The sequence below is a fragment of the Cupressus sempervirens genome, chromosome 6 (genome assembly GCF_028749045.1).
Source record: "Cupressus sempervirens isolate cs-2001-9-10 chromosome 6, ASM2874904v1, whole genome shotgun sequence".
Classification (NCBI taxonomy): domain Eukaryota; kingdom Viridiplantae; phylum Streptophyta; class Pinopsida; order Cupressales; family Cupressaceae; genus Cupressus; species Cupressus sempervirens.
Window position 1 is genome coordinate 202,477,074 of NC_143123.1, and position 18,350 is coordinate 202,495,423.

The window sequence follows — 18,350 nt, forward strand, 5'->3', positions numbered from 1 at the left end:
CTCTTTAACAAGTCAAGTTCATAATCAACATGAATGAACTTAGCCTTAAATTTTCTAACCAACAATCTCCACCTAGTGATCTTCATTTCACCTTCCTCTTCTCTATCTCTTTGCAATTATTTCCACCATAAAGCACCATGTCCTTTCAACTTAGCTTTTGCTAACCTTACTCTGAGAGGATCTCCAATATCCTCTAACTCAATGTAGTCTTCTAGCTCACCAATCTAATCAATTAAGCCTATAGGATTAAAAGTACCTAAGAAATTAGAAACATCCATCTTATGCTTCAATTCCAACTTAGCTCCACATATATCCAATTGACTAGTTTTTCCTTCCATAGGTCTCTCCATGCAATTAGTTATGTATTCACCACTAGATCCAACAACCTCAAAGTCTTCGATAACTTCCACAAAACCATCCTCTATACCCACATTCCTTGGTACACTAGTTGTAGCCCTCATGATCTTAGTGATCATATCATTCTATATCAACTCCATCTTAGATCTGAAATTTAATTTGATATTCTTTATAATCCTCGACTCCATAGCATCACAAAGATCTACAATTTTCCTAGAGTCCAATTTTCTAAGAGGTATGTTCCAAGAAATTTGCAAACCAAAAGAAAAAAATTCACAAGATGAACTTGATGTTAGGAGAATCCCACTCAAGATCAACAAGATCAATCAAATCCACAAGATCAACCTACTCTAATACCACTTGATGCAGTACAAGGTAGGAGAATTCCCAAAGGAGATGTCCTAGCCACTAGAAAATAGCCATGCAATGAAATATAAATAATAACACAAAGGTTTAGATCCAAAATAAAACCAATTCTCATAATAGAATCATAATATTTTCCATCCAACATGCCCGACTATAAGGCCTTCCAAGTTAGGGCCAAATACATAAGCTATTACAATAATAGTTCTGCAAGATCTCGCAAGATCCAACTCTAGCTAGCCTAGCTCCACAATTTTCCAAGAAAAATCTAAACTTTCACTCACAAGCCACCAAGAAACCTTCTTGTTTCCCAAGCCCACACTTAGCTACTAGCTTTGTTGAACTTTACTCCTCTTAGCTACTCCATGTTGAGCTCCATGCTAAATGAATGACACAAGACATCCCAAGACCCCCTAATTATACTAAACCAAGCCCTAGGTTGGCCTAGAAAGTTACATTAAATAGACACTCACATTAGATACACTATCAAGAAACAAATCGGCTTAGCAACAGACGTGAAATACATAAAATAACTAAATATTTATGACAAGCACCAAGTTTATAATGCATAACTAACTCATATGAAAACATAAGAGTTTGAGCTCTTAGGCATATGTCCACATGCCATCCGACTATCCAAATCTAAGAGCACACATGCCAACTACCTCAGATTGAAGCTCGTGAATACAATCTCTAAAGTTTGTCTAGGAAATCAAGAACACACTACTAGTAACCACCAAAATGACACTTACTCCAACACAATTGCTCCAATCATTATGAGCACTTAGGAAAAGGTTCCCCAATATGTCTCAAACACATCCACAACTGCGCAAAGCATAACTCTACAAATATGAGCTTTATGCTCTTGCATATAGGACTGTTGGCCACCCTAGAATGCTCATACACCAGTATTAAACTAAATAAGTTTAAAGAATTTTGGCATAACATGAGAATCACCTTGATGTGGGACATGCAACTGAAGTGAGATATTTGGTTTCTAGGGTGGTCTGTATAAGATTTTTCGTATAAATTTTTAGAGGGAAAGGGATATAAAGATGATGGAAAACAAATTTAAAACTATAGTGATGCACCTAAATTTTGAAGTACCTATGATCTTCAAAGAAACTTTCATGCTTGAAAACCATGAAACAATGTTTAAATGTGCACAACTTTCCTTTCACATGCATACACACAAGTATTTTGTAGAATGGTTGAAATGCTTATGTGCTCAGTAAAGGAAAATGAGTCTTTCACAATAGAGAACATATTACATCTTCTATACGCAACTTGCAACTTGTGCATTACTTTTATCACATAATAGGTACAAAAGTGAGACAAAGTTGAAAGGAAAATAAAGTTTTCACTAACACTTTGATCAAATCACACTAAAAAACTCTACAAATGGCAAGAAGATTATTAAAATTATGCCAAATAGTCTCCATGGTAGCTTTTGAATATATCATCAACTGAGTTATAGAATCATGCAGAAAATATGCCCAAAGGATTTTAAAAAGGTCACTGAGAGCCTAAATACATAAGAGAGAATTCCTAATTGAGTTGCAAGAGCTCATTAAGTAAAAACTCCATTCAATCAACTGGGTCAAATTCAAAAAAATAGCCTATAAAAAAGGGTTTAGAGCCTCCAAAAATGAAGTGCAACCACTCTCCAAGCTCTGCTACGTCATAAACACACCTATGCCTCATCAAAAATTGCCCACAAGATGCTCCAATTAGCAATGAAGACCACTCAACTACCAAGGAAAAGTCAAATTTGACCCACAAGCTCCTAAAAATACTCTTCATGTTCCCAAACTACTTCAAGAACTTGACTAAGAATAAGTACCTCTACACATTAATGCCCTTTTATCTCTCCACAAGGCTTGGTCCTATATGAAACCAAAGACTACACTAACTTCAAAATTAATTAATTTTACATTTAAAGTAAACATAATGAATAAAAATTTACAAGAACACTCTCATTCATTTTTTACCAATGAATAATATGCAAAAAGCAATCTCACCTGTCATTTAAAATATGTTAAAGAAATGATAAAAGAAAATAAACAAATAATATTAGTTTAATAAATATTAATAAACGTAATCTATTAATATTAACTATTAAATTAATACTATTTATCCTTAAAATCATACCACATTCTATTTACTAACCAACCTAAATAAAAATCCAATCCAAGGCAAATAATAAAATATCATAACATCTACATTTCTTTGACATTTTAAAATGAAAACAAAACACCTATGGCAAACTTCGATGTTTTTAGAAAATGTTCTAAAAGGGCATATTGAGCATGACAACCCTAAAATTATTTCATTTTGCATTTGACGTAGTTGGAGAAATACTAGAGAGATCTAAAAACCCTTTCATGCTGCCATTTGCTCAATGTTTTTGTGTTATGGGTATTTCTCTAGATGCCATGGAGGAAAAAAAAAGTTTTGCTTAAGCGTTTCTACATATGGGAACTTCCATGGATATCTTTTCTCAGGCCCACCATTATACATTTGCTTTGAATGTTTTTTTCTCCCTCTTAGCCTTGAGACACCATGGAAGAGAGAAAGGTTTGGAGAGAAGATGAACTTTGAATAGTTGCATTTTCCTTTTATTTGTATATGCACTTCATGAGCTCTTGCCTGGAGATCTTCAATGGCTGAAATATAGATTTTCATGTGCCTTTGTCTTGATATTTCCTTCAGATTTAGAGCTAGTAAGATCTCCTTGATATTTCATGTATTTATCCTATCACTTCACTTTGATTCTAGAAGAATTTTCATAGAATATTTATAAAAAAAATCAATCCATCAAGTTGTTTGTTGTGTTTTTAATTACAATAACATTTTCTTCATTTATTTCAAGTTTTGCCATTTCTCTCTTTCATGTCTATTGTTGCTATCTTTTCCATTTCTTGACAAAATATGAAGGTTTCAAATCATTATCTGTGTTAGTCCATACATTTTTTTTGCATTGATTGCATCATTTTATATATGCTCACTCATCCTACTTGCATTCTTTTGTCACAATGAATGGATCCAATACATATTCCCCTATCTAAATAGATCATATGCTTGAATTTATTTCTGACATTACACTTCTTTCTCTGGTATTTGCATTCACAGGAACTAATGGATAGATTTACATTTTCTAGTTCTTCAAAATAAAAACTTGCTTCATTAAAACTAGAATGTGTATACCAGTACTAGATCTTTTGGTAGTTATTTTTCAAAGAAAAGTTATGTCCTTTTGATACTTGACCAGTTGACATTATTTACATACTTCATTACTAATACATTTTTGTGTTCAGTGCAAGTACTTTATGAATGGAGTGTTTGAATGTGTGAGGTTAGGAGAACATCATTTCTTAGATCAATTTGATCTAACCTTTTTCCTCTTTCCATTGTAGGATTTTGACCATGAAAACCTAAAGCTCAAGACATCATGGAAGATTTGGACTCAAAAACAATTGACGAGGACAAGTATAGCAAACAATCTAGCTAGTCATTACCAGGCAATGACTGGTCCCTTTGACCCTAATGCATTTCATTTCATTATGTTTTTGTAGCTTCACTTGTACAGAATATAAAATGTTTTTGTAGTGAGGGCTACCCTAATAGAATTTTTCTATGAGAGGTGCCTTTGAAATTCAAATATTTCTTTTCTTCATTTCATCAATTGTAATTTTAATAATATTAAATAATAAATAAATGGTATTTTTTTGGTTCAATAGATGCTTCCATCTCAAGTCGCCTCCTCAAAAGCTAAGTGGTTGTCCCTAGTTGACCGAATCACAATGGTTAAAGTTAAGTACTTCATGCTGGATACCATAACATAGCAATCCCACTGGAGGTATTGGTGGTGGAAGAAAGAAGCAAGAAAGCATTTATCGAATCCATATAAGAAGACAATATAACATTAAGAGACAAAAATTGTCTAGTGTGTTGCTAAATTTGGAAATTATACGGTGAAAATTGGATATCAAGTTCAAAGCAGAACTAGGGAATCTTAACTGATTTGGGACGAGTAGTAAAAGATTATCAGACTTTCTTAATGTGCGATATTTGAGGATGGCCTTCACAATTATTGATTTAATCAACCACAAAATGCAACATCTATAATGACTATAAACTAGTTTAAGAACTTATAATGTGAAAAAGCTTGATTTATTTGAAATATCTATTGTTATACCTTGCATTAAAGTTCCCTTCCATTAGCCACACCACTAAAGAGTAAGGTGCAAGAATCAAAAGAGAGGAAATCAAGTTATTTAGACCTTGAGGTAATCTTATCACTTTTTCCAAGTACCGATTATGTAATGGCCATGACAGTTTCATCACATCTTTTTATAAAAGGATTAGTCAAGGTATATTTGAATGTTCATATAAGAATTCTAGTTATTGTGAGTTTTGCATTCGTTTTATACATGTTTTCTAAGATAATGTAAATGTTGAAGAGATAAAAATAATAATCGATCATCTTTCTTTTTCATATATTTTATTGCATTCTGATTATAGATCACAGGGAGTGATTTAAAACATTAATGGTAAAAAAATTAACACAATTGTACCCAGAAATTAATTTTCATTCATATAAATTGTGGAAATTTAATAGCATTGAGATAAAAATAGTTACTATATATGGATTTCGAGAGGATTCATGGATTCCAAAATAGATTGCATTGGCCAAACCAAAATGAAGAACATGTAATGAAGCTGAGTATTTAATCTTTGAGATTGAAATTAGGTTCTTTCTGACTAGTTTTGCCCATGGTTGTACCTTTTATTAAAAATAGTAGACAAGGGTGTCTTGTTTCATATTTGGTTTAAGTTTCCTTTCAAAACTTAGGTTTTCCAAAGTAAATCCTTAAAAATGATCATGGATGATTGTTGTGTTTGATTCCATTTCAATGTCATGATTAAATTGCTTGTTAAAAACCCACAATTCATAGATTTCCCTTTAAACCATGTATACTTAATGCATGTCTAGATTATGCATAAAGATTAGCATCAAATCAAGTTATTTTCTTTATAGTAAATTTTCCTTCATGATTTTATACATTGGATGTCTATAGAATGATCAAGTGGAAAATATTTGCTTCTTTTTTGAAGAGATGTTGAGTCCCATATTGAAAGGATAAAACAAATGATGCAACAAGATTAGGAGTCCTTATCATGTTACCCAACCTCATAATCTACACAACATACAACCAATGAAACATAATACAAAACTTAGGGAATATGTTTTATTTAAAAAAATTCCTTGTTTGATTTTAAAAAAAAATCTTTAGACATTACATTCTTCATGGTTACATTGCAAATTGGCCTCTTTATTTGGACCATATTATGTTCTCACCCTATTAATCATACTAGTCAATCACCTATTATATTCATCACCGCCTTAGACAACCTTCCTTTCACCCCTAAAACACCTCTCCCAATGTTATATATTCACAAAATCTCACAATCCTTTTCATTCTCAATATATACATCTATCTTCTTAATCAACCAAAGTCTCATTTTGAAAATTCTTAGCCTTCTTCAAAACTTATTTTAGAGAAAGTTGAATTGTCTATATATCAATTAGAAAATGCAACAAGCCATGTGGTGTCCTTAAATGGATCTCTAAATATTTTTCAAATGTCCCAATCTTGAAGAGGCTATTAATGCCCATTCAACAACGGTTTTGTTAGTTTACAGATTAATGCCTATATCTCTGCCAATACTAAATGAAAATGATTGCTTCAAATGTCAAAATGGTCTTGATTCATAGTCATAACATGCCTAATTAATGCGATTTCAAAATAATAGCATTCTGAGTATGAAATGTCGTTGGAAACAACTATCAAAAACTATCACGACAAGGAAACATGTAAGAAACTCATATTTTCATTGAAATGTCCCTCTTCAAAAAAATTAAATTTTCTTTTAATTGAAATATATTATTAACCAACATAATAAATAAAGAAAAATATTGTTATAACATATTAAACATTAAAAATTCTAATTACTTTATAAAAATATGCATAAATAGTAGTTGAATATGCTTCATGACTTAGATCTCTAACTAGCTATCATGTATTGCAATCATTAGACCTCTAATTAGCTATCATATATTGCAATCATCAATAAGTTAGAAAACGCTTCAAATGTAAATATTTGTGACAAATTTTTGACATAATATATGCTTTATTATGTCATGTGAAACTGTTTTATCTAAGGGCAATTCATTTTTTGCAAATGATCTTTGTTGGATAGGTGCAATTGTATAACATAAATTCCTTTGTTCATTTTTGAAATTTGAAATGATATAACAACTATTTAAGGTTGACATAGGTTTGTTCGATGTACTATCTCCACTAGGCGCCACTAGCACAACTCATTATATATTCTCTATTCTCTGAAACCATTTTGTTATTATTTAGATTGACATAGATGATACTGACATGTTCATCAGGGCCAAGACAAACTAATTTGCGCTATAACAATAGTAGAAGTTATACCAGTGATTTGTATTTTGCTTTGTTGGTTAACTTTTCATCATGTCATCTATGGGGCTCCATTTATTTCATTTCATCAATACGACTTTAGGCGATCACTTTCTTTATTCATATCAATACTAGATACACCACTAGTTCCATTGGGGGTTGGGAAGACTCTAAATCATATTTGTCAATAGTATAAGCTATGTTGATGAACTCCATATTGCCATAATACATTCCAATGAGCTTATCAGGTATCAGGATGTACCAAAATGAGTTTCACCAATAGTCTTAGCTATGTCAATGGATTCATCAATGTGACATTTCTCGATGCTTCATTTTGCCTTCTCAGTATATGCTTTCCAATCATTACTTTACAACAGCCTTAGGTACATCATATCACTATAAGCCTCTCTCATAATTTCATCTGATATCAAGAAGAACCAAAATAACGTTTGTCAATAGTTCAGTTGATGAATTACGTCAACACAGCTTTACATATAATCCATTCTTCATTGGATAGTGTCTTCTCGATAACCTCAGTGGAGATTGGTAAGACAATTTTTCACTTCCACTGATAGTGGAAGTCTTGTTGATGTTACTTTTTTTTAAAAATGCATTGTTCGTTGGAATGCCTACAACATGTATGTCGCAGTTTCGACGAACATTGCCATTTTTACGACGACAATATAGTTTCTTTGGGTCAATCATTTTCGATGTGTTCATTGAAACTTTAACATTTGCGTATTTGTCAAAACTTTCGATGAAAAAATAGCAATGTGGGTCTTGGCCCTAGCTCGTCGAAAGTTTGACAATTGTTTTGTCACAAATCCAATGAACTCTCATCGAAAATAGGCTTGTATTGTACTAGTATACGTATTGTGAAGGCTCTTACTATAAATTATACGTATTGGAAGACAAATCGAGCAATTGAAAAACTCACTTCATTAGTTCATACATATGGAGATACATTTCTTCATGGATTCTCTTCAATTAGAGCAAGAAAAAACCCTTTGTTAGATTGAAAATTGAAAGATACATGCATATCTAGGTTTGAAAATTACATTCCAGAAATAACAAAAGAAAGTTTATGCTAGCTTTTCATATCAAAATTCATTAAGAAACAAATATAACCGAACTACAACCACAAATCTAAAAACTACTTGTTGAAACCGTTCTAGAGAACCTAGGTTAGTTTTGTTACAATGCTCTGAGAACATGTCCATCATCCTATAAAGTGTCCATACACTTTTCCACCAAGTCGACTAAAGAAACCTGTAATATTGAGTAAAAATATATGGACCGTGATTTTTGAAACAAATAAGGGTAAAAAGTGTACAAGAACACATGTGAATTTTTAATGGTTGTCTAAATGGACAAACAAGAGAACGAGTTTTTGACAAAAAAGTTAGAGACCATTCGTGATGTAATGAGGCTTAAATTGTTGTGTAAGCAATCATATATTGAATAAGCTTGAATCCAAACTAGTCAATGAAAGGAAGTATTGGTATTGACATTTTATTCCTTCAATATTTAGAATCTATTGCTATGATAAGAAAAAGAAAAAGAAAAAGAAAACACTTGATTAAGTACTCGGACGCTAGATTGGTCAAATGTTTCAATTGTAAATTTAGTGTTGGAAACTTATTTCACTAGTCATAAAGTGTACAAGCCATTGACATAATAAGATGAATGCTATAAAACCCTCTCTTATGTTTTGCACTCCATATTAAAATATCAAATAGGAAGTTTAAAGCTATAACAATCTTTTGTTGTGAGAATCATTTATTTAAGAAACCATCTTTTTATATTTCCAAGAATCATTGAATTTAAGAGACCATCTCTTTATATTTCCACATTTGCAAAAGTTTATTTCAATTGTGTGATAATGATTCTTATTATGATGTAGATATTGTAAAATATTAAAAAAATGCCTAACTTGAGATAGAATTGTAAAAGTAAATCCCACATTAGTTTTATTTTAAAAAACTACAATTAAGGATCATTGAATATGTAGTGTAAACAAATTATTAATGTTTGTCTACACTACTTATAGCAACAATCAATAAGCAATATTGTTAATAATGAGAATAATATTAGGGAAGTAATGTATATTTCTATATTATTTAAATGTTGATTAAGGAAATTAGTCAAATTGTACATTGCCCTAGAAATATTAAGAAAAACATAATTAATTTCTTTATACAACACATGAGATGTAGTTAGCCTCATGCAAGACATCATATAATTAAATTGCATTCCCACATTACCTTAATAGGTCTTTATTTAGCTTTGATTTGTGTGTTTGTAAACAATATCTCAAATACAAAGTTTGAATGTTAAATTTTATTAATTTGAATGTTAAAATTTATTAGACAACTTTAAAATGATTAATATATACTATTATATTTACAAACATTCTACCACTAGGTTATGAAATTTGAATCTCAATTCTCTATTCAATGCATTAATAATAGACAATATCAACTTCGCATAAGGAGGGATTATTACAAAGAATCATTAAACTAATGAGCGATTGAAAAAATGCTATAATCCACAAATATACTAGTTTGTAGTTTTATTTAAAATTTGCAAGTTATGATTATTACCTTTCTATAAAGAACCAAACAAAACAAGAAAAGCAAAGTCAAGTGATAACGTATTAGACGCATCTTAAACAATCTATTAACAAATTTGAGTTTCATAACAAAATGTTTCTGCACATATGGAAATAAAGGAATAACAGGATATTCAAGGAGGAAAATAGGGCGGTTGAAGTGGTTTTTGGAGTGATGAACAAACTATTGAAGGAAAATCTAAGGGTAGCTAAATACAAGATGCTAAAGGAGGAACCTAGAAGACTTGAAGGCATTGTGGCTGAGAATTGGGGTTGTCAAGAGGATTTCTTCCTATTTGATAACTTTGCTAGGAGGAGGAGACAACAGACAATATGGAGACCACCCATCATCACACAATATAAATTGAATTTCGACGGAGCTACGAAAGGAGGACAAGGAGCGGCTGGAGGTGTGCTGAGAGACAATAATGGTGATGCGATATTGGTTTATGCAAGCCAGGTGGGGATTGGTAGCAATAATGTGGCAAAAGCTACAACATTATTATGGGGTCTTCAACTCTTTAGAGAAAGAAACATTTTAGAGTTAACAATAGAAGGGGACTCTAAACTAGTAATCAATTGGGTAAAGGGGGAGGCAAAATTGAGATGGAAGATTAGAAATATCATCCTAGATATTAAAAATATATTGGAGGAAATGAGAATGGTCCACCTGCAGCATATCTACCAGGAGGGTAATCAAGTGGCAGATGTTGCAGCTACCATGGGGTTTAACGCTAGGGCAATCACGTGCTGGGAAAACTTAGTTGATATGAACAAAAATCTAAGGATGTTGATATCCAAGGAAAAAGGTGGCAAAATTCAAAATGGTGATCACTAAATTTAAAAGTAAGGCCAAATTTGGCAAGATGGAGAACTTTGCCGCTAAATTAAACTTTAGCATTTTGGAAGTAAGAGACAGACGTGGCCATACAAATGACAAGTGGAGTGATTACGAATTAAGGGAATTGTTTTTTCGTAATTATGGAAACTCGTTGCAAGCTTTGAATCGCTCTCCAAAAGGAAGTACGATAGATATTATGAATTGGGATGTCAGAAATCGACAGGGAGAGAAAAGTAGGTTTTTTAATACCCACGAATCCCATAATAAGATGTTATGGAATTCTGGAGCACATCAAACACGGGTTTGTAATTTTGATCCCTATTCCCTCAAAGGATTTAAGCAAGAGAGTAGCCACAAAGAATTTGAAAGTGATAAAGATCTGATGCGTATTTCTGAGGAAGAGAGGCCGGATAGTGGAGGAATTGAAATGGGAGGTGATCTGAATAGGTTGGAACCAATAAGATTAGAGAACTTCAAGGACAAGATGGTGACCTAGTATCTTCTGAAAGAAGGAGGTTTTTTGCCCTATATAATGTCCATGGCTGGGTACGCTGAAAATTGTGCGTTACAATTTGTGAATAATTGGAGCGATAGGAAGGTTACAATCAACGACATTACATTTCAAGTCACGGAGGAGGTAATTGCCATGGCAACTGGACTCACAGTGAAGGGCAAAAAATGGAAGAAAGTCACTAAAGTCTCGGATGAGACTAGCATGAAAAATTTCTTTGCGGAGAATGAGGAGCCAATTCGCTACAAAGGAGGGTTTAAAAGGGATAAGTTACCTGAGCCCTGGGATAATGTGTGTCTGGTCTTGATGAAGTATCTCACACTGGAAGGCAGGTTTGGAGTGTGCTATTACTATCATTTTCCTTTGTTGAATCACTTTAGAAATAGGGATTTCATTTCCATTCCATTTTTCCTTCTGCATTCGCTTGAGGATATGATTAATGATATTAGGGAAAAGAAGAGTAAGGCTTAAACTTCACCATTATTCATCAGGGGTTAATTTTCCGTCTATATCATTTCCACTTAGCATTGTGTCCCCCCAGAGAGGTTGTAGTGGAAAACCCCAGCCATAGTCGAATTTCCCCCCCGAGCTCCAATACGGGGACAAAAATCCATACTCCTAGGCCATTTCCTAGTAAGGATACTAAGAAAAAGAAAAAACCTGACATAGCCCTAGAACAAAAGGGAAACAAGAAAATTAAAGTTGATAAGGTGGTTGAGTTTGTTGGAGAGGATTCTGGTGAGGATATTGGGGGAAATGCAAGAAGAAGGTCTGGTAGGTTAGCTCAGTCCCAAGCTAGGGTTAAGCAGAAGTTCATTAGATGCACTGTTGAGGAAGTTGAAGAAGATAGCTCAGGCAATAATAGTGACAGAAGGGAGGACGAAAATATTTCCAACTCTAAAAAGGATGAAGGTAATGAGGAGGGGGAAAAAAGTTTTAATTTTGGGAACATTTTGATGGATAATACTCAAACTCAAGTGTCGGACGACAAAGAAAGGAATACTGAGACAACCCATGTTTCAGCGAGCTTCTCACTTAAACCTATTACTTTTTGTGATGAGATAAGCAAAAAGGATAATTCCCCAATTACCATTTCTTCCCCTGTTAAGGAAAATTTGAAGATTTCCTCTAACCCACAGGTGTTGCAGGATAAACCACAGGGACAGAAAATGAAAGAGGTTGCTGCAAAGAAGGCCAAGGAGCATAAAGAGGAGACTGAGGCGATGGAGGAGCATTACATGAACCTGGAGGAAAGGGTCAAAGCTTTGGAGGAGGGGTTTTTCACCTTCTCCAAGTTTGGACTTAAAGTTACTCATGCTGTTGCAACTACCCTCCAATTGCTGGCGCAGGAGAAGGAGGAAGCTGGCTTGGACATGGAGGACAACAAATTACTCTTCAAGTTTCTTGCCGATGACTCGGCCCAGATTCTACTTCATGCAAGGGGAAAAGGGAAAAAAGAAATCTAAGTCTTTTTTAGTTCTGTTCAGTTATGGGGATCTAAGGATCCAAGGACTTTATATACTTTTATGGCAGTTATGGCTTTGCTGGTAATCAGCTGTATTTAGATTTTTATTAGGCCTGGGTGCCTTTTTGGACTTTGTGGTTAGTCGCTAGGTTGTTTCCTTTTTGGTTCTAGCTTTCTGGTTTGGTTTAAGTCTCTACTTGCTAGTACTCCTGTTCTATTTGGCTGTTTTTGTTACTGGCTGGTAATGTGCTGGTTACCAGCCTTTTGACTGTTAAGGGTCGACCCCCTTGTTTTTGGTCACTTTTAATTTCAAAAACAAAATGTTTCTTTACTAAAATCTGAAGTTCTTTCACTAATATAGAACGCAAACCAAAATTAATCTCTTGTTTATAGTAATCTATTCAAAATTTTGTAGATTTAGCATGTAGCTAACTTCTAGGTTTCAATTGCATCAAGTTCTTAATATTTTTTATGACTACATGTTTAAGAAGCATGCTTATAATTTTTAATTTATGATTGATTAGAAAAGTAGTTGTTGAATATACTAATGATTTTAACGTTGTATCAAATGATATTATTGATTCACAAACTAAAAAATTAATAAAATAACTATTGGTGAAAACTTAAATGGACATTTTGCGATATATATAGTGTTGCATGAGAGAGAAAATATACATTCAGTCAAATATCCATTTAAAAAAAATTAAATTTGTTGCCTATGAATCATGATGTAGACAATGAATGGTAAGCTCCTCATGGTAAGAGCAAACTTGTAAGTGATGAAATATTAAGATTACATAAATGATATTTATGTCAAGCAACACTATGTTGCCATCTAGTGGATAACTTGTAATAAACTAGAGAAATTGAATGGTTGTACAAGGAAAACCTAAAATTGTAAGGAAATCGAGTTATTTCAAATAGATTTATTTTGTTCTTATATGTGAATGCTACTTAAATGAATATTCTTAATAAGCATTAACACAAGTGACATGACTTGGAAAAAAACTAGTTGTCTTAGCTGATTTTATGTTTTTTTCGTGAAGGTGACAAGTGTCACTTATATTTGGTTCTTGTACAAAGGATAGATAGGGCCTACAAAGAGAATTGGATGCATATCAACTTAAAACGATGTTGTCGGGCTATTAACTATTATATGCAAGAGAAAAAAACTAGTTTTTCTAGTTGACTTTATGTTTTTTACATGAACGTGACAAGTGCCGCTCATCTTTGGTTTTTAATTAAAGGATAGAGAGGGTTTACAAAGAGGCCTACATACAATATTTGTTAATCATTGTTTCATTTGTGGGGGTAATGTATATGAACTTAAAAGGATGTTGACAGACTGCTAACTATTAAATGCAATAGTTTGGTAAACTTTGGAGAAACAAATAAAGGCACTGAATCTTTTGGAAATTGCTTTCAATAGTGTATATGATTGTATAAAATCTGTGTGTTGAAACACAAGGGTGGAACCAAGAGTTTGAAAAGAACAAGTTCATATTTTCAAAATCATACTAACCAAAAACAAGTGTTTTTAAAATAAGAGTTTGTTACAAGATATCTTGTAGTGGCTAACATTTGCCAATTAGCTAATTTTTAGAAAATTTTGGCTAATTATTTAGTTCTTAAGAAAATTTGCCACATTTTTATTAAAATTTAGTTTTAAAAATATTTAAATAACGTCAAATTCATCAATTAAATAATAGAAACTATTTTATTTTCCAAATAATGTAAGATTCGCCAATATTTTTATATCTTTTTCTAGAGAGGGTTGCTTGAAGTTTACCTTGGTTTGGTAAAACAAACCTCATATTTTGCATCTTAAAGTCATTATTTCTAATCATCAACCAAATAAAAGAGGAAAAAATGGTTCAAAAAATAAATAAGTTCAAAATATTGAAACATGCTCAGAGATTTCAAGTTTCCATAAGTCATAATCTAAAGGAAACAAAGTATTTATAGATCAAATCTATTTTTTAAAAATATTTCATTTATGTTCTCTTACTATAAAATGAAGGATTGATGCAATAAAATACTTCTTTAGTCCAAAGTCTTGGGAAGAAGGTTAGCAAATTTGCCAAATTAGTTTATCTATGTTACTCAAATTGGGTTTATCAAAGGTTGATCATTTAGGAGAGTCTTATTACCAGTTGCTAGGGCATGCATTGGGCTAAGGTTGATGGTCAAAATGTGGCAGTGGTGCTTCTGGATTTTGTGAAAGCATATGACAAAATAGAATGGTTGTTCATTATTGGAATGTTACAAGGTTTTGGGTTTCCTAAATATTTCTACAAATGGATTCAAATTCTTTTTAAAGATGCTTCAACTATCATAAATATTAATGATGATTTTACTAAGCCCATAGCTTTGCAAATTTATTAGACAAGGGTGTCCTATTGCCCTTGCTTTCTTTGTCATAGTTGTTGATGCCCTCATTTATATCCTTAGATTATTTGATGTGGGCCCCCCTCCAAAAGGCCTAAGTCTCCCTAATGGTGATGAACTCATTATTTCTCAATTTACTAATCATACTTCCCTGTTCTTAGATCTAACAAAGGCCAACTTTGCCAATGATCTTGAAAGGCTTCGCTTCTTTTGTCTTTCTTTTGGTGCAAAACCCCCCTGACACAAAATAATTGAAAAAAGTTTGATATAATCACAATACATCTAGCTAAACATCTCATATGCTTAATAAGTTATCTAAATTATCATTCTAATGTTCTCCACCAAACATAGTTTGGATCATACTATGACATTCATAAAGAATACCCTCCATGGAGTACAACTTGGATCAAACCATGCCATTCACAATGAATGCCCTCCACCAAGCATTCGGTTGGTTCAAACCATGACATTCACAATGAATGCCCTCCACCAAATATGCATTTGGATCAAACCATGACATTTGCAATGAATGCTCTCCACCAAGTATGCAGTTAGATCAAATCGTGACATTCACAATGAATGTCCTCTACCAATGTACACTTGGATAATACAATTAATGATTAAATCCATCTACCTTATCTTTATTTATAAGACTTTTATGATTTATAATCATAAATAATTTTTTATTGGATTATTATTAATTTCATCAAAATAAAAAAGAAGTAAAAGGATTCATACCTTTGCATATGACTTGTCACCTTCTTCTTGTATATCCCTTATTTTATATTTCCCACTCTTAATATATCATGCAACTTATCCCCTCTTCTTTTCCAAGGTAATAATTTTCAATTTAGTTCTTTTTCCTTATATAATATTAATAAACTACCTTATTTTGAGATGAGTGCACTTATTATTCTACACCTCTTCTTTGGGGCATGTTTTTTATAGTTTCCCTCCTTTATAAATATTTCAACCACTCCCACTTTTATATTTATTGCTTTTATTACTTTCTTATGCCTTTGTCTTTTTATAATATATCCTTCCTTATTCCCTATTTCTATTCGATGGTTTCCTATTCCATCAGTGACATGGATTATATACTACCTCATCGATCAAGTGGGTGGTAGCTTATGCCTTTCCATCATACCGATTCTTAGATAATTTATATTTGTTTAGGTATTAATTAGTATTACATATTTATTTATTATTATTTATTTGTTTGATATTGTTTGTTTATTTAGATACTAATAACTAATTTAATGTTTCATATTTATTTATATTCCTAATTATTCAATTAATTATCTAATCAAGATATGTTAATTATAAGATTTATTGTTTTGATTAGTTACATAATTTGATTAATTTATTGCAAAGAGGGATATCAAATCATTGTGATTTAATTACCAAATTTTATTTTTAGAGGGGTTATCACAAGTGATCTAAGATGGCCCCGAAATGGCTTCTATCCCATGGTTGGCAATGGTATGGTCCTAAAGTCATTGTCAGATATCTAAGTATATTGTTTGCTATTGACTCTTCTACTAAGGACATGTGGTTGTGGCTCTTTGAAAAAATTAAAAAGAAACATGTTAAATGGCAGACGCATCAGCAAACTTTAGATGGTAGAATCCAAGTGGTTCAAAAGGTCTTAGCTTCTCATCACATCTATTTTGCCTCAGCTTGGTTATTTGCTAATTATCAGATACTGAGAGACTTCCTATGGTCAGATGGGGTGGGTATAAAAGGAGGCATTGTGTTAACTGGAATTGGTATTGCAGGCCTAAACATCTTGGAGGCTTGGGGTTGAAAGATATTAAGATCCATGGCATTGCCCTTGCAGCTAAGTGGATTCTGAAAACTCTAGATGGGGAAGAGCCTTGGAAGGTGTTAGGAATAATATTGAGAGATCCACCATCTATAGGTGTAAGCAATTGAAAGGTATACCATTTTATGATTTATTGTTAGGTGATTTTAAAGTTAGGAATAATATTGAGAGATCCACCATCTATAGGTGTAAGCAATTGAAAGGTATACCATTTTATGATTTATTGTTAGGTGATTTTAAAGTAAGTGTTTGGTTCTGATGTATTTGCTACATTATGGAGAGCATGGTTTCATGCAAGAAGACTTATCTCAGATAGAGTTGCTATAGGATCCTCTCCCTCTTATGCAGTGACCGATAGATCTATATCGTGGGGATTATACCTAAATGAAAAACCCTTAGCATTGACTCAGTCGTTCAGAAAAATATTGGAATGTGTGATATCTCAGTGATTGGGGATTTGTTCAGTGATAATTGAATGAGGTCTTGGAAGAGATTAGATACAGATTTGGTATTCCACATTTCTGAACAAAGACTTACGCATTGATATCTAAGCAGTGGGCAAGTATAATTTGAATAACATGATAGACTCGGCTACCTATGTGATGCAGCTTAAAATGGTTGATGTATCTTCTTTGTAGGATATCATGATCAATAAGTTACATAATATGCTCATATCAAATTCAGCTATTGCTCAACGAGTGATCCAGGGGTGGGATTTCAAATGCCCTTTTTCTGATTGGTCTTTTCTTTTAATACTTCTTTTGGCAACCTCATATTGAACCCAAAATATTGTGATTTAAATGGATGTTACTGCTTAAAAACTTGCCTTGGGCTCTAATCTTGAATCCTTAGGTGTGGATAATGTCAAATGTGGATTTTGTTCTGCCTCTGAATCTTTTGAGATTTTTAAGAGTGAATTTGCCCATAGAGTTCGGTCCATATTTTTTGTTTATCCTATTGTGTGGAACAGGTTATCTGGTCTATCTTGGAGTGAAATTTAACTGGTTAGCTAAATGTTTTTTGTTCTAAACTTAATACATTTTTGTCTACTTTGACATGTGAAGTTTTCTGTGGTTTTTATGAAGGCAAGGAATGAGGAGGTGTTTCAAAAGAAGACTAGAAGGTTTACTAAGTTTAATCTTAAACTCATATTTTCTATTATGGCACAGGTGTCCTTATCTCTGGAGATTCCGATAAGTCAATTCGTGATGCTAGTTCAGGAAGGCTCTGTCCTTATTCACAAAGAGAATGTTAAAGCTGTGTAGTACTTGGAACAATGTAAATCCCTATTGGATCCTGAGGAGCTGAAATAATTAGAGACAATGATGAAAGAGTTTTCTATTTCTAAGGATGGTGGAGATAAACATGCCCATTCGAGTTATGACTGTCAGTATGTGGATCCATGTGAGACAATTAATGACTACAGAATATGAAGTTGTTGGCTGGAACAGTGAGCTTTATTCTGCTGACATGCTGAAGGCTCTTCAAGCTAATA